At 36.2% G+C, this 17961-nt stretch overlaps 1 long non-coding RNA gene across 1 annotated transcript; it reads right to left on the bottom strand.

Moving 5' to 3' along the window:
* Positions 1-5262: 5262 nt before the first annotated feature.
* Positions 5263-6119, bottom strand: LOC106921826 (uncharacterized). The gene is made up of 3 exons (XR_015765276.1): positions 5871-6119; positions 5732-5788; positions 5263-5585 (listed from the first exon to the last, which is right to left on the bottom strand). It is a non-coding gene; the product is annotated as an uncharacterized LOC106921826 (long non-coding RNA).
* Positions 6120-17961: the final 11842 nt, after the last annotated feature.

Genomic DNA, 17961 nt, shown 5'->3' with positions numbered 1-17961 from the left:
TGCCACGTCTGATTGTCTTTCAGTTTTTCTTTTTGTCCACCAGACTAACTTGTCTGTCTGAAGAAAAAAACAAATCCAAATTATGGGCAGAATTTCAAACAAAAAACTATTGCCATTATTATCCCATGAAATACACTTGAGTCACATAATGAGCATGGCAAATATTCTCTCAAAACAACTGCAGTTTGTGTCTTGATAGTGTGTTTCATGTCTTCTGTCTTTTTTTAACCACTTAACGTTTATTAGTAACATTATCAGGACAAGTTGAGACTCATGGGAACAAACAAAATGGGTCTACTGTTGTGGTTACAAAGACGTAATAATTTATTTTCAGTTTTATGTCTGTACTGAAACACGTGTAAAAAGAAAATTGCATCATTGCTCTCCTTAGAATTTTGGTGCCTTCAAATAAGTGGGAGATAAATCAGACGTCAAACCTCAAGTACAACTTCATGTGCCGATGTCTCAGGAAAATTTGTACATGTAGAACTCCCCCTCGTTTTTTATGCTTTCTCTTGAGGCACCCTCTCTATATTTCCTATGTTAAACAGTGGATATTAACGCAGATTAAATATTTTAAAGATCAATAAGTTCTAGCAAGAATGTGTGTTCCTAATACAACACCAGCTGCAAAGTTTCAGCTTATGTAGAGCAGTGCACTTTGGGAGTTGGGATCAGTTATTGAACCCACATTAAATGATTAACTGCTTCTAACACTAATTCTGAAGTGTGCCTGATTTCTGCTTTGTATAGTCTTATCAAAAGTGTAATACTTCTGAATTGTTGGCTCAGAAGAAAATAGCTGGCCGCCATGCCAAGGATCATGGCAGAGACCATTTGTGGCTGGCTAAGGTTTATTTGCTAGAAAATAACAGTGACACATATTCTGACATGTGTTTGGTGTCGCTGATTTGTATTGCCCTTCAGTGTTATTTTCTTACCCGTTTGCACTCAACCAAGAAAAGGGTTCTGAAAACTGACTGCTACCCTGCTGATCTTCTTGGTTGGCGAGAGCGCCTCATGCTGTGTGCCAATGTCAGAAATGAATGGGCGAAATGCAAGTGTAAGCAGTGGGAAAACCTGTATAAAACTGCTGTCACTTTTTGAAATTCATGGTGGAGTACCGAAAAATTCATGTTTCCTGAATTTAAGTATAAGTAAATTAGATAGATTTTGTCTACCATCAAATACAATCAATCAATCAATCAATCAATCAATCAATCAATCAATCAATCAATAAGTTTATTCACTCAACAAAAACACATTACATCAGGGTAGGAGTCCTGCTGCACTCGAACAGGGCAGATTAGTTAGTTCAGAACATCTATTTTTTTAATACATATATTCAAGGATCAACAGACTACCTGATGATGAAATATCCACACAGGTACCTCCAAGTTATCAGATAATTATTCTTCAAACTAATCAGAAAGTACAGTGGGTCAAGGCTCAGTTTCAGTTTCAGATTTATGCATTCCGTATTCTGATGTTCGATTACAGGGGCATTGCCACGAAATATGAGTCTCACTTCAGTTACTTGGTAAATTAGATTTTTCCGTGGAAGCCTGACTTGCAGTGTGAACAAATCAAAGGCTTAGAGAAGGAAACATTGGTTTCCTATGCCGCTGTGTCTCCCTGCTCATTTGGAAGAAAAAGAAGCTACAAAAAAATAGTGTGTCACCATGTTAAAAATCAAATGACACCTTGATTAGTAATGTCTTTCCACTTATCGGTGCCTAATCTCTCCTTAATTGAGTACTTCATTAGCCAATCCTTGTAAATGGTCCTGACTGTTGCTGTTTACAGATTTTGGTGCTGATAAACATGCAGAATTTAGGCTTTGTTATAATCTCTCTGTCACCTGCAGGTGAACAAGCTGAATATGCACTTACTGCTGTAAACAATTAAACCTGATGTCCAAGTGAAGAACATTAGTGAAAGAGAAGAGGGCTCTTCCATTTATGAATATTAGCTGTAAGATTTCGACTACCCAATCATCCACCTCCCAATGCATCTCAATTTGTGTGTTCTCACTTGGTCATAGTTTTCACACATCAAGAAACGTAATTGTTATATTCATTGACAACTGAGGAAACCATGCATGAAGCCTTCTCTGAAGGCGAAGGAGACTTTTAACTTGTGTTGTGTTTTCTCTAAATCGTTGCTAAAAAAAAAAAATAGTACAAATTTGCTTTACATACACAGTTAGGATTTCCCCCCCAATAAAATCTCTGGCTGTTTTTAAAATTTATGTTTTTCACCAAAAAGATTATGCACATACCAGTGATAACTGGATATCAGGAAAAGAGATGTTTGGTTTGGAGAGTATAACCTATTTTACAGAGGAATTTGATGATCCACCGTAAGAATCTCTCAGACAGGAGATTAAGTTATGCTACATTTTAAATGAAATGTGTACAATTATGTTTTTCTTTTGTTCTAACTTTTTAAATTGCATATAATGGTCAGAAAGATCCCTACGATTAGCAAAACCAAACAAACATATTCACAAGTAGAAATCTTCCTTACAAGCACCTGCTAAGCAGCTGTCTTTGCATAAAGTCATGCATAGCTGTCACACAGTAGCACCTTAATCCCAGATTAAGCTTTGAAGCAAGATTACTTGGTGATTAATATTTGAAGGTCTACATCATTAAGTTTGTATCCATCAGAGTTTAACTGTCAGGTTGCCAACTGAAGGATGTGGCTCGCGAAATGAAAAGTGTTTTGGGTTTGACAAAGTCAGGTTCATTAATTATGCCGCATATTGCTTTCTCTTAAGCGGAAATCCTTTTCATCATGCTTTTTTAGTAGCCTAAATAACATTTTTGATAAAAACACTATAGTTTTGTGAACGTTTTTAGACAAAGTAAAGTAGTAGACCTAATTTGCAAAGATCCTTCCATGTAAAAAAGACTCATTAATCAGGGGCAGAGATGACTTGAAGATGGAGGGGGTCAAATTGAAACATCAGGGATCCACCCTAGTTTTGAGATAAATTATAGTCCTGGAAGTGGGACGTCTTTTTTCACCACATTATCAGAGTTGGTTCTGCATTCTTCTTTTTGTACTCTGCTGATCTACAAAGAGGTTTTGAAATCACAGATAGATCATATTTATTTAGGACTATGCATCCTATCATATGTCTTGAGCAATTTTTTTTTTTTTTTAACCATCAGTGTGACTTGATTGACTGCTAATTAAGTTGTTGCGGGGGGCTTGCAAAGTAGACAGATACACACTCACAATATAGTTGTGCTTACAACAACAGAAAGTTTTAGAGTCCATCTAAGGCTTAAATTAGATTGAATAATACACAAAATAAGCAAACACAATAACACAATTTTAGTAATCTTCCTGGAATTACTCCAGGAAGATTACAGGCCATCAATCCATGGAAAGCATCTAGACCTCTGATGTCGAGTACTGGAAGGCAGTGCAGACCACCTGGCTGGAGTTTTTAACAAAGATTTTTAACCCGTCTCTGTTCCTCTCCATTGTTCCACCCTGTCTGAAATCTTCCATCATAGTGTCTGGCCAAAAAAGCAGTCCATCACGAGTCTAAATGAACATGGGCCATTTGCAGTGACCTCTGTGGTTATGAAGTGCTTCGAGAAACTTGTCAGGGTCCACATTATGGAATTTATTCCTCCAATGTTTGATCCCCACCAGTTTGTTTAAAGAGTGAACATGTCCACAGAGCTTTAGCTGCTGCTCTCCATGTTGTCTTGTCTTATCTGAAGCAACGGGGGAACTACACTTGGCTGCTCTTCATTGGCTTTAGCTCCGTGTTTAACATTACCTTGCCCCAAGGACTGGTAACTTAACTGTCAGACGTAGGCCTACCAAGGAATTACAAAGTGATCACACTCAGTGGGTTAGAGTCGTCTATAGCCCCTGCTCTAGATCTACTCAGAATTGCATTCTGACCTACCACAATACTAGTAATGCCACTGTGAAATTTGATGATGACACCACTATGATAGGGCTCAAAGTCTGCGTACAGGGATGAGGTGGAGCAGCTGACAGCTAAAACTAAGGAGGTTATCATGAACTTCAGGAATAAAAATGACAATATGTTTGCATAAATGGAGACTGGGTGGACAAGGTTTCAAGACCTTTGCTTTTTAGGAGTCAGGGAGGACTTAGGAACCTGGTGCACACACATTGCAGACATGGTGAAGAAGGCCTGCAGGTGCCCGTTTGTTGCTGTGCCGTGAAGAGTGTCATCACTTACTATCATTTTGAAATGAATTCCCAGCTGCACATGGCATAAAAAAAAGAGCCTCAAAGGGTCATTTAGGTCGTCTGGCAGATAACCGGACATCCAGGGTTAAGTGTAAAGCCTCTGTTTAGAATCTGAATCAGTCAATTAATGCACACTCTTCATAGGACTGCTACAATTTGTCACACAATAAGTGGTCTTATCGCATTAGATTTTGTCAGCTGTAGTAGTGAAAGTAGGCTGTAAGCATGCAAACAGCCTGTAACAAAGCAAATGTAATCACGAACAAAATGCATCTCTTTGCTGTGAACACCGAGTATGCACTGTTAATTGAAATTAATGATCAGTAGTTCCACTTCAAATATTTTTGAAAAGCCAATTTTCTTCAGCTCACTTGTAGTTTCCTTTTCATCATAATCCATTTCCACTTTAATCAGAGTTGTATCAGCTCCACTTCATCTCTCAAAACTGTTAAATAATTAAAATTACTTGAGTCTTTTTCTGCAATTTCTTGTTTACTACTTGAAGGTTGAGGTTGTGAATAATATGAAAGAAATCAGCAAGAATTTCCCAATGTTTGCAGATCTGGGTTGGTTATCTGGAATTAAGCGTAGTGTGCATCCACAAAAACGTCTTCAAGTAACAGTTTTTTTATTAGCAATGCAATCATTTCTGAACTTAATACATTTTGAGTATTTCTACTTTCTTTTGCATCTAAGCTGAACTCAGAGCAAAGAGATTCTACACGGCAACAAAGCAGTGAGAAAACCATTTTCTTTTTAAAAATCAAATCAAAAATTATCTTTGAGTTCTGCCAAAACTGAAGGCCATCATTCAGAAACGCATAAATTCAAAAACCTCTTCATTTATCCTCCATTCCTCCTTTTTATCACTGACTTTATCACGCAAGCTCTTGTAACCCGAGTTACATTTTAAGATTATTAAAAAACCCAAATCAACGTCACTCCAAGTGAAAAACTAGGTTCCAGGTTCGTCTACTGGAGGTAGTGGCAAATTGCAAAACACATACAACTGGAGAGTGCAAAATCAATGAAGTGTATTTATATTTACAATATATACAAATTGTTTCACAGCTTTAAAGTCCAGTTCCTTAAACCAAGGAAGTCTCTGTCGGTGACGAAAGGGAAAAAAAACAAAAATAGTCATTTAGTTCCAGCTGTGAAGTGGTTGGTTGAATTTCCCTTCCGGTTTGGAGATGTTTCCTCAGATTATAGGTGACTTTCTGAATCCGCTATGGTTAGCTCGCCAGTCCGGTCAGTGTACAAAACCAGACAATTCTTAATGTGTCCCAGATCCTTCAGCTACTCCGAGCGGGGGTGGGGTCTGGAACACACCTGGCCTGCGCAAACAGGCCCGACAATCAATGTACATGTACATGCATTTCTTAATAATCGAATCTGAGCCTACATAATTACATGCAATTTCAATCCAAATGTGTTTTTATGTAGGCTAGCGCTAGCATTCTAGCTCCCGAGCAACACTTACCAGTTCCTCTTTTGACAAACAAAGACCGTTTCAGCGTTCAGATGAGCGACCATATGTCTGTAATTTAACAGAGGTATACAATTGATGTATAATCGACATTCAAAAGCAAAACCGCTTTGGGAACAACACCCAAGCCTACCTGCACGTCAAAGTCCCACAGCGTCTGCTACCCAAGGTGCGATTTAGCAGCAATATAAGCAGTGGCTGTCAATTTAGGACTGACGTGCAGCTGTCACATGACATTAAACCCTCGCGAGAACAACCCTGCTCTCGCCCGGTTAGTGTCGAAAAAAATAAAACAAAGGAGGATTTTTAAATTAGATCTTTAAATAAAACAAAATAAAATTAGATTTAACAAAATAGAAAATAAAATAACTAAACTAATATAGAAAAATTATCCTGGTTACACTCTCATTTTCCACGCGTGTGTCTTGAAGCACCTCTCACAGCGCAGCAAAGCAGGGAAAGGATGCAAGCAGTGTAAATTAGGGTCCTCCTGAACTGCTGCGGTCCGCCCGCGCAGCGGAGCACAGCAGAAATGGATGAAGTGTAAATTGGGGGTGTCACTACCTCCACTCTGAGCTATTTGTATTGACAAGTAGGATGTTGCTAATTATTCAGGAACACAACCCACCAATTCTGTTTTCTGCAGCACAAACCACAAATGTATTTCCCTTGCAAATGGTGCACAATTTAACTACCCTCTGAACCACAGCTGTCCAATAAAATATTAAAAACAACACCAGTTTATTTTAGAGGTGCCTTATTTAATTGTCATTATTGAAAATGGAAAGCTGTGTTTGCCTATAAATATATTAATTATTAGAATTAGAATTAATTATTAGAATTAGATTTAGATTGTAACTGGAGAGGGACAAATGAAGCACTTACATTAGCATTAGCGGTTCTTAGCTAAACAACCACGAAGACAGTGGAACAAATATGACAAAAAAACACACAAATTTAGAAAAAAATATTTACACTTTTTTACAACCACAATTCCAATGAAGTTGGGACATTTTGTAAATCATAGAGAAATAGATAATACAATGTTTTGTAAGTCCTTTTCAATCTATTTTCAATTGAATTAACTACAAATTGAAAATTACATTTTGTGTAACCACAATTGTTTGCGCAATTAATCTTCATGAGTGACATTCACTAAATTATCTGTAGTCTTTCTTTCTGCAAAATATAAATTTTTGGCTAAAGCCTTAAAAATAACACTTTTATTGACTCAAGACTTGAATGACTTTTTTTACAAATACAGCAGAGCGATTGCCTAGTAATTATTCTATTGAATAGAGGCAGAATAACCACAAAAGCTACCCAAAATCAATTTGTTCCTTTTCCATCACCGCATTAAAATGCAGCCGATCAAAGTAAATAACAAAGCCCTGGTAGAAATTTGATTAAAAAAAATAAAATAAAAGTATGAATAGAAATAACAGAACTGCTAAAGTTCTGTTGCTAAAGAGAAAAGTTTTTAGTTTGCTTCTTAACTTTTAAACATTCTCAGCTTCCCTCTGGTTTCCTGGAAGGCTACTCCAAAGGTGAAGGTATAATAAGAAAGTGATGGAAGTGGAGAGTTTGATTTTTAACTTTAGGTGCCAACTGAAGACTTTTCTCAAAAGACCTAGGAATTCTGGACGGCAGGTAAGGTGAAGCTTCTAAGGTAAAAGTACCAGTTAAATAAGTCAGGCTAAACCTGCCAAAACTTTTAAAAAGAAACATATGCACTTTAAAATCAATTCTAAAACTCCCAAGTAACCAATGCAGAGAATTTAAGCCCCTTTTCTGGTCCTTATTACAATGCTTGCAGTTGAAGTTTGCAGGGCCTGCTTATTAAAAACAAAAAGCAGAGCATTGCACTGATCAATATGGCATGCTGTACTAGTCTCTGAAGCAGTATAAGAGAGAAACTGTTCTTCTGATGTGAGAACATGTCTTTTGTATCATTTGAATGCGATCCAAGTAAGTAATGTACTAGTAGTGATTTATGTCAGATTGTCAAATTTAACACCTATATCTTTTACATGATCTGAAGTTTTCATAGCCAGTTTTCAAACTTGTGCTGTGGGTTCTCCTCTGTGCAGGTTTAGATACATTTCAATCTTGCCTTGATTGGGCTTGTCTTGAAATTTCCATGACTTGATTTCTAAAATATTGTTAAACAGTACGTCACATTGTCTTTTTAAGTGTTTTTATGTCCACTGGATTTTACTTAGGGCTAACAGAGTAAGAGAGTTTTGCTGCAATTACAAAGTTTATGTTCAAAATAACTAAGAACCATAGTTTTCCATTCCATTTAACAATAATTCATTACTTCGTGTTGGTCTATCACATAAAATCCCAATAAAATATGTCAAAGTTTCTACTTTTATGAAAAGTGGAAGAGGTATGACTGCTCTTTCAAGGACTTGTATACTAAAACTTTTTGGAACACATGAGCAAAAACAGCCTCTTGCTCCCTCTCTGCAAATTTGTAGTTCTCACATCAGTCATTAAGTTTTCTGCTCCTCTGTATGGAATACTGTACATTTCCCATACACCTGACACTTAGAAAATACATGTGCTGCCACTGCAGCTTCAATGTAAGCTTTCTACAGAGATCTAATAGCATAATAGATGACAATCCTGCAGCTTTTGCGAACAGCCCCAATGCTCCCATTAACATTCAAGCATTTCAGAGATTTTGAGACTAAAAACTGAGTACTGCAGTGAACACTAAAGGAGAGGGGAAAATGTATGTCAGGTAATTAAAAGTGGCTAGTCTCGAAAATGTCGCTCTTGTCACCGTTAATAAAAAAAAAAGTTTTGTAATTAAGATCTCTAATTAAATCCCATCAAGATCCTAAAGCAGAGTACTGCCTTTAAAACATTTTTCAATTCAACCACAGAGTCTACTGTAATTAAAATGAATGACACATGGATCAAATTTATTATAGTCTGCCATGCTGCACTCACCATAAAGGGGAAGATGAATGAAGATGTTGGGTGGATCAAATGAAGTGGGCAAATGAAGTAAGAGGAGTATGAAATGGACCATATAAAAGCTTTTGTTTATGTGTCTTTCTGGCCCTTTTGCATTTGATCAAAGACATCATGGTGCAATATTCTATCATACTATCAATTAAAAAAAGTCTAGCAAGCAGCAAATGTTGCTTGCTACTTGGATTAAAGCTTACCAACAACGCGGTTTTGTTTTAAGCTTCTTGGCTAAAACGTGTTGCATAACATCAGAATGAGTGAATAAAAGTGGGGATGTAAGGGGGAGGAATTACCGGGTGGTAACAGAAAATATTTTATTTTTATTTTTTTTGAAAAGCAAAAGAGCAGAGAGGAGCATCTTGCTACTGAGCCTGATGGAGAAGCTGTTTTCCAGTCACAGGGGTCAGGAAAGGCAGGGTAGTATAACTCACCATTTGAGCATGACTGAACATGACACTGTACACCGACTAACACATGCTTGGGGCACAGGTTTCTGCAAGACTTACAATGTCATAAACAGGCTTCATATTTTCAGGGGAAATAAGCCTCCTGGCTGGGCATCAATTTTCTACAAACAAGATAACAGCTGTGTGTAGTGGGACTAAGCTATTGTTTTTGTGATTTTACATTTTTCTAAATTAGTCTCAGAAATGTTTAAAATGAATCTAAATTACTGATTATTTTTCCTCTTTATCAGGTAGTACATATTAGATGCGAAAAAAGCAGTGTTGGTGTAAAATGATAACCAAAATAAATGAATATACCATGTGTCAATGGTACCCCACTAATAAATGTAATCAGAAATTACATCTCTCATTAAGCACATTAGTTCATATTTACTAAAGATTAACTAAGCTAAAACAATCATACAAACATTATACAATCATCATCATTAATTCTTCTCTGCAACTACAATTAAAACAGCTTTTAATTTTTATTTCAGGCATTTTACACAAAAACAGTAACAGAATCAGTTGGAAATAGTTATTATTGAGATTACTTTGGTTATGTCAGCCTTATATATGGTTAGTGATTGAATAAGTAGTTCCAAAGACAAAAATACTAACATACTCTCCTAGGGCTGAAACGATTCCTCGAATGATTCGAGTACCTCGATTACTAAAATTCCTCGAGGAAAATTTACCTGCCTCGAAGCTTCGTTAATTTATGTTTTATTAGTTAGCGCACCGTGTTCCGGCCGGGACTTCATTTGCGTTGCGCGGAGCTCTCACTTCCGCCTCTGAGTTGTTGACAAAAGCTAAGTCTCAGCGGCATAAAGTCCAATCTTCAAGATTGGCCCGTGGGGATTTTATTGATTGATGATAATGCCCGACTTTTTAGCGTTTTTGGGGAACCAATAAGCATCCTTAAAATGACTGGGGGAATGGCTGGAGTACGGCAGCATTTCTCCTCCGGGGCTGCTGGTTGAAAGCGAACGGCGGGAAGAGCGCTGAGGTGAGCGGATAGCCTGAACAGGGCGGGCGGCTGAGTAGCTGATGCTTACCGTGTAAATGTAGCTTTACCGACGAACCGCACAATAAATTTCATATCCCGGTCTGAAGAAACGGGTGGCGGAGCGCATCGTACATGGCTGGTAGATGAGTTTCTGAGTGTGACCAGTGAAGGTGTCGTAAATATCCCGTATTGCTTCCCCCGTGTTCGTCCCCCGGTCTAACGGTTCGTCAGTCCGCTGGTCTATTTCCTCCCCTCCACCCCATGTTCGTTCATTCGCCCTCTCCTCCCACTCCAGGCGGCATTTCCCGTATTTTCAAACCCAAAGCGTGACAAGTTAGGTGGCAAGGTGAGTTTAATTAATCTATTAAACTCACTGAAGATGAATACATAAACTAAAAGCTGGATTGTAGACATTTTTTATAAGCACATTTGTGAGCCTGCCTCTTTGTTATTAAATTCAATATAATTTCAGATTTTTCTATAACTTTTCTTCTGGTTAACTTAGAAAGTGAGCTATTATTGTTACAGGTTAGTTTTCTAAACTACAAAAAAGCAACTGTTAGGGATGCTCAAATATGAAAAATTGGACTGACATTGATATCTGATAGTAACACCGGTATTATGCCAGATTTACCAATATTTCATTTTACTTTTTTTTTATCCGATTACTCGATTAATCGTAAGAATAATCGATAGATTACTCGATTACTAAAATATTCGTTTACAACAGCCCTATACTCTCCAATTGCTTTGATACAGCTAGCAGCTTCTCAATAAGAAGTCAAACCCAGACCATTTGAAAGCCACTACTTCAGATAGTAAGAAGAACGGATTTTGTTAATTTTCTAAGCAACATTATCTACATTCAAAAACAACACTGAATTACATCTAATCCTTCCACTGATTATTGATTATACCACAAGACCAGGTTTCATATGAGCATATATTTGATGTGTGAGGGTATAAAGTACATACAAATATTTGTAAAATGTTGTTTTGCTGGACCTAAAATTCCAATAGTGAAAATTTTTGTGAACTGAGAAAAAGCAGCTAAAGGTGGTGCCAGGTCTGATCAGAGGTGTTCCCGAACAGTACACATGTGGGTGTTAATGTTGCTAGAAATAGAAAACATCCTGAAATCCTACATTTTTCTAAGTGTTGATTAGTCATTGTTTGTACAAAAAAAACATAATGCTTGGTTACCTCTTTTTCAGCTACAATAAATATGTGCGTCTTTATTGAGTGGAAACATCCACAGCTTTTATCTAGTCAAAGTGTGAAGATGCATTTTCACGCCTCCTACTTTAGCTTAAATCAGATGTCGGTGTTTAGCGGGTCAGCATTGCAGAAAGTGTTGACCATGACTTAAAGCAAGAGATTCTCACTGTCAGCCTTTAGATTATGTTAACATTCGAAAAATTCTGCCATGAGTGCTGAATAATTATGTACCCTTTTTTTTGCAGTCTCAGAAATTCCTCAGAAATAGCGTATTTCAGATGTCAGGGGTTTCTTGGAAAATTCTTGTTAGACACTTCTGGATGTGTACAGTAATTGGTAACTGACATATCTTAGAAGGCAGTGTATTCCTGAAGGAATCTCAAGATGACAGTCTCCTCAAATGCCAGCCAGAGTTTGTCTTCATGTATTTGTGACTGCAAAGAGAAATATCATCTATGAAGAAAAGACATGCAGAGCACATGTACTTTTTATGTTCACAATGAAAAACTAACAACTTTTCTTAGAGAAGTACTTGCAAACAAATGCGTGAAAGCAGTGCAGGTGTGATCAGATGTGAGAAGTGACGCACACCAAGCTGCAAGAGAGTTTAAACACAAACTTTAACAGCAGCACAAATAGTCAAAAGAGCAACGACAAAGAAAAGGATGTGAAAGAAACAGATCGACAGTCATCACCAGTTCATTAAGACTTATTTTTTGCAGCACGCACAAAGCCCAGTGTTTTATCGAGGGGGACAGCTCTATCATCCCCTTATGGGAGAGCAGCATCGAGTGCATTTGGAAGCTCCGCAACAGCAAGCTGCTGTCACGCTACGATTTGTCACATGATGCTTCGAGGGATTATGAAACCAAAACACAAATGCACGTTAAAGACTCTCAGCAGAGCATGAAAGTTGGTACAGGAGACGTTTTTGTGGATGCACACTATGGCTCTGGGTCACACTGAATATGCATGTATGGAGGTATCAAATTTGCTCCTTGGAATGGGTTTTGCATATTTATCAACTTTGTTTTGCTCAGTCTATTAACATAAAAACCCATTCAGGTTGCAAATGCTTTACAAGAAATCCAAGTAATACAGTCTTATTGGAAATGCACGTTGGAGAAAGGACAGTTTTGGACTAATTTTGAAGGCAGCGCTTTGTATTCTTGACATTTATGAGAGTAGAATTACTTTTAAAAGGGTCTTTTTTTTGTCTGGGACTACAATTATGCCATTGTTTTGTTGCCTAGAATCAAACACAGAACTACTTAAAATGCAAGATCAATCTTTGGGTGTGCATGCCAGAGCTTCATTCTTTTCTTTTTGTGCTTTTTTCCACCTGGATGCACATCTTACCTAAGCTTGCCTGTCAGAAGAGATTTCTTGATGCTCCAGATGACTTCTCTCACACTTATGCAATGAAACAGTAATTTAAAAAAAAAATCCAGAAAAATAAACCCTATAACAGAAAAGCAACTACGTTTCATGTTTTGCGTATTCTGTTATATTTCTGAAGTTTCTTTCCAAATTCTTTATCTTTAAAAACACATACAGCTTACATTGTCTTAACATATCAATAGATCACAAAGGCTATGCTTATTCATGTACTTTTTTGTCTGGGGTAATTGTTTAATATGTACTTAAAAAGGGTTTATATTTGCAATAGCTACAAAGGGAAACAGACACAAGCTCCTTAGGAACTTGGTGGTCAGAATATAACAATTTGCTCAGCAAATCACCTGCTCTCAGAGGATTTAAAAAATTGTACATCCGTCTTGAGTCATGGTTTAGCACAATGCCCACCCTCTTGATAATTGTTATTAACTGCTGGAGAAACAGTTTAGGATTATTGAGTGAGATTGGATCAAAAAGTAACAGGGAGCTAATATATTACAATAGTCCTTATTTATTATACACCTACATCAGCTGGTCGTAGAGGTCAAAGCTAATGGCTACACGGAGTCAAAGCAGTCTTTCACTGCCTTTAAAGACTTTCAATCTAAAAAGCAGGCAAATGTTTTGCAAATGTTTTTTTTTTATTAATCTTTACACCGTTCTTATTATTAACACAGCAAATGGTTGGAGGAGGCAGTGATCTTATGGAGTAAAATATGCTGAGAAGAGAGAAATTGTAAAGCATTTCTGGTCAGAATATCTGACAAATTTAAATATTTTTAAAGGTGCATGAGGTTGTGTTTGCGTAAACCACTGTGATGGCATATATAGGAGGTAATCCATTCTAAGCCTGCTAAAATCCTCTTTAGCTTTAGCCTCTTGGACCAAATAATCTGGATTTATACTATATAAAGACTAACACAGTAATAGGTAAGATATTGAGTGAAATAAGCCTCACCTCGAAAATCTGCCATGATGTGTGGGACCCAAGTTTTGTGTTGTTCTGGGATTCTGCCTGCCTCCTGCCTGCATTCAGATCTAGTTCTATAACGACTAAACCTTCACATGACAGTATTATCAAGAATGGTAATAAGAACTTGAAATGTTACAAAAACAAAATGGCAAAGTGGGAAATGGACTGAACTCATGTAGCGGTTTTCCAGTCATTTTGACAACCCAACGTACTTTAGACTAGAGCCACATTCACACTCACAAATGTACACACCAATAGGTGTATAAATGTGGCTGGTAACTGAGACCAACTTTACCACTGAAATCCTTTAAAATTGGACTTCATTTATTTTAGATAACAGATGAATGTCAGCTGATGAACTGTATAAAAAGCTATATTAGAATAAAATATTATATATATATATATATATATATATATATATATATATATATATATATATATATGTATATTACATTAAATATTAATATCAGTACTATACCAACTTTAAAATAAACTCAAGATAGAAAGATGGGAGGGGAAGGCATAATAGGTCTGCTATAACATCATCTATTTTGCATTTTGTAATCACACTGCCCTATTGTCCATATGTTGCATTGGCTTGGAGCCTACAGTTCAAATAGGTCAGCCAGCTCACCAGCTGGATAGCAGGAAGCAGATACTGTGACCAGGTTCGTTCTCAGTGTGTGAATATTGGAACTGCTGTTGCTGCTGTGCTTTACAAGCTAAGTGACTGGCTGTTTGCCTAAAACCAGGACAGAGGCAGTTGCATAAGAATAGGGGGGGGGGGGAAGGACTATGATGGAAATGTCCTTTATTGACCCATAATTGGGACATTTCTGTTCACCAGCAGCAAAGTGACATGTCATCAAAGCAAGTAGAGTCACACCTATATAAAAATTTGCAATATATAAAAAGAAGAAAGAAAATATTTTACAATATTCAACATGTATTTATTTATTTATTGCACTCTGGAATGAGTATGAAATGAAAAACAATGTGCAAACAACCAATCGGTTCAAAAATGAATGCAAAACTATATTATTCATAATTTAAATGGATGTAGAGGATTAACACAAATTTGTATTATAATAAGTATCTTCCTTTATTATTTGTTACCACTGTTATTATTAGTGGACTATTGTTGTTGTTTTACTGTCGATATCATTATTTTCTTTTTGTTATTTTATTTGTTTATTATATGACTTAGATTGTGTAAGTATATTATACAGTGAACATAGACAAAGAGTTAATAATTATAGTGCTGTATGTTTGGTTGTTATTAACAATTGTCATTATTACTATTATTTTTATGGGTCAGTACATTTTCTTGTCCAGTTATGAGAGTAAGTTTGTAATCATTTTGCTTTTATGCAATATAGCTTATTTGTTGGTTCTTTAGCACAATAAATCGAACAGGCATAGGAATACCACAACATGTTTTTAATTACAAATTTTTGATAATTACTGAATCAGTACGTGATTAACTTATGTAACTTTTTTTAAAAATAAAAACCTGTTTGAAATAAATGAATAAAATAATCAATTAAGTACTGAGATGTCAAATTTGCAGTCATCTTTGACATCCAAGTTGACGTTTCTCCTCATTTAAAGATAAATCACACTTCTATTTTCCTTAATATTTTTGAAGGTGTGCATATGTAAGGCTATATAACCTTCAGCCTACTTTCTTTGCCGTATTCTCAAACTGATATTGAAAGAAATAAGAGCAGCAAATTACAGCAACTGGACCATAAGGGTCCTATTACTGAGACTGTATAGAAGCTACATTACCAGTTTCTAGGTTCTTGCTAATTTGTAAACAAATTAAAAACAGCTTAACAGTACCCTAAATGGTATATATATCTTTATTTTCAACCTATTCTTTTCAGCTTTGTTCTACTTTAAAGCTCATGAGAGTTTTTAAGAGGTGTAAAAAAATGTAGGCAGTCCAACAACTGCCAATGACTGCAACGAAAAGTGGCAGAGGACTGATGAAGCTAAGCTTGGAGCATTGTCTTCGGGCACAACACTATGTCAACTCAAAGCAAACATAATGATAGCAGAGGCTCCAGTTCTAATTTCAGTTAATTAAGATAAGATTTATACAGTTATCCAGTGAGAAGGAGGCAGTCAATATACCTATTGCCTGAGTGCTGTACCTTGGAGATTTAACAAACCTGAGCCTGATGTAGGAATTTGGACATGCTCAGCCATGATCCCAGACTGCATGGAATTCTGCATTGTGGCAAATAACATCTTGTGACAAAAAAAAAAAAAAAAAAAAAAAACTTTGAAAAATATGACTCCCAATCACTATCACCTGCATACTTTACATACTTTATATAAAGGTACCCACATTCAAGAGTTGTGCAAGTTCAGCTTTTCTCCACATAATCAGTCCATGTTTTATTAGGGATTATCTAGTCTACAGTAATGCAGCTGGAAGAAAAATGAAAGCACTCAGATGGTATTTGCAACAAAAATGTTTTCTCTGTTAAACCATATTGCCACAATAACTGAGAGGGAAATAAAAGTTTTCTGTCTTGAGAAATTTCTGAGAAACAAACGTTGTGGGTTTGGCTCCTGCTGCTGCTCAACTAATTGGTCATAGATGTGGCATAAGCTGCGTTGTGTCCTGTTCTTCAGCTTTGGTTTAGTCGAAGGGGATAAATCCATCCTCTTAAAATCCTGCTTACTTCCAGGGAGCTCATTGACATTCCACACATGGATAATCTTAACTCCCAAAGCTCTTTTTGTTTCAAAATATCTTTTCAATTGTTAATTTTTTGTCTTGTTTTGCTTTTTTCAATACCTATCAATTGACAAAGACTTATAAGACATATGATAAACTATGATGATAAAATCCCAGTAAATATTATATCAAAAGTAATTTCAGGATTTGAAAAGATGATTTTAGTTGTACTGTGTAGCACTTTGAGATTTTTGCTAGTGAAAAGTGCGGTACAAATTAAATTGATTATTATTATTATTATTATTATTATTAGTATTATTATTAAAAGAAAATAAAAAATGTGGTCTTTCAATAGATCTCCCTGCATCACATCATGATCATATTCCAACTTCTTACAAACTAGACAGACAAAACACTAACGGCAGTCAAGGGGAGAATAATGCAATTAGAATCTGCATGAATAAACTTTGAAAATAGCTCTGCTTATTTTATTATTTACACTGAATAAACAGCATTTGTGCAATATGGAAAATAGTGAAACTTTCTACAAAGAGGGCATTTGTAATGTATTCTATATGAATGATGGTGGTGACAGAAGAAAAAGCAACTGCAGTGTTTCTTTAAATATCATATTGGCCCTGAAGTGGGTAGTTTACTGCACTGCCAGAGATCATATTTTATCCCATTTTCCTGATCTTTCGTGAATCAGTGCAGTGTTCCTCTGTGAACTATAATCTATGTTCTTTGTGAAAACCTTGATAAAAGGGAGGTAAGTGAATCAATATCTGAATAGAAATTAAAATAAAATCATCACCTTCCTAAAACAATGACCTAAGCCAACTTTTGCCAAGAGGTGTTTTAGGCACAAAAAAATGACTTGGGCCTTTATTGTAGGAAGCTGAAAATATGAAGAACTCTTAACATATGTAATCTTGTGTTATTTCTCTTCAGGTTCACATTCAAGTTCAAGTATTCACTGTGATATATACTTCATATCAAAATCCAACAATTCTTTCTGTTTAGAAGGAAAAAATGTATTCAACATCCACGTAAATAAAATTAAGTGAATAGATGGATAAAATGTTGCAACTTTATAAAAAGACAAATAAATAGATTTCACAAAACACCATGAGCATTGTTACTGAGGTTAGCATGTTTGCCTCCAGATTGAGGGTTCACTACATCAGAGCTATTAATGATTCAATAAATCCAATATGTACCTTGCTTGAAGGATAAACAGGAAATAATGTTTTCACTGTTCAGATTAAGAGTTGGCATTTTACGCAATTATATAAAACGCCAGCATATTTTAAATCAGTCACTAAATGCCTGCGCAATGCTGTTTTACGCATTTCTATTTCATCCCTTGTTGTTACTTTCAGACCCTTTTTTTACAGTGTTTTCACAGTGAAAATCGTTTTTAGCAATTAACAATCAACGTTGATCTTTGAGGATGCTAATTATAGCAGTTAACAAAGTGTCAAGTAAAGATCTTTTTGTCAG

This window comes from Poecilia mexicana, unplaced genomic scaffold, assembly GCF_051168715.1.
Source record: "Poecilia mexicana isolate PSO_F unplaced genomic scaffold, ASM5116871v1 scaffold_14, whole genome shotgun sequence".
NCBI lineage: Eukaryota > Metazoa > Chordata > Actinopteri > Cyprinodontiformes > Poeciliidae > Poecilia > Poecilia mexicana.
The sequence above is the reverse complement of the archived record's forward strand: the minus strand, read 5'-3'. Positions and strand labels throughout refer to the sequence as shown.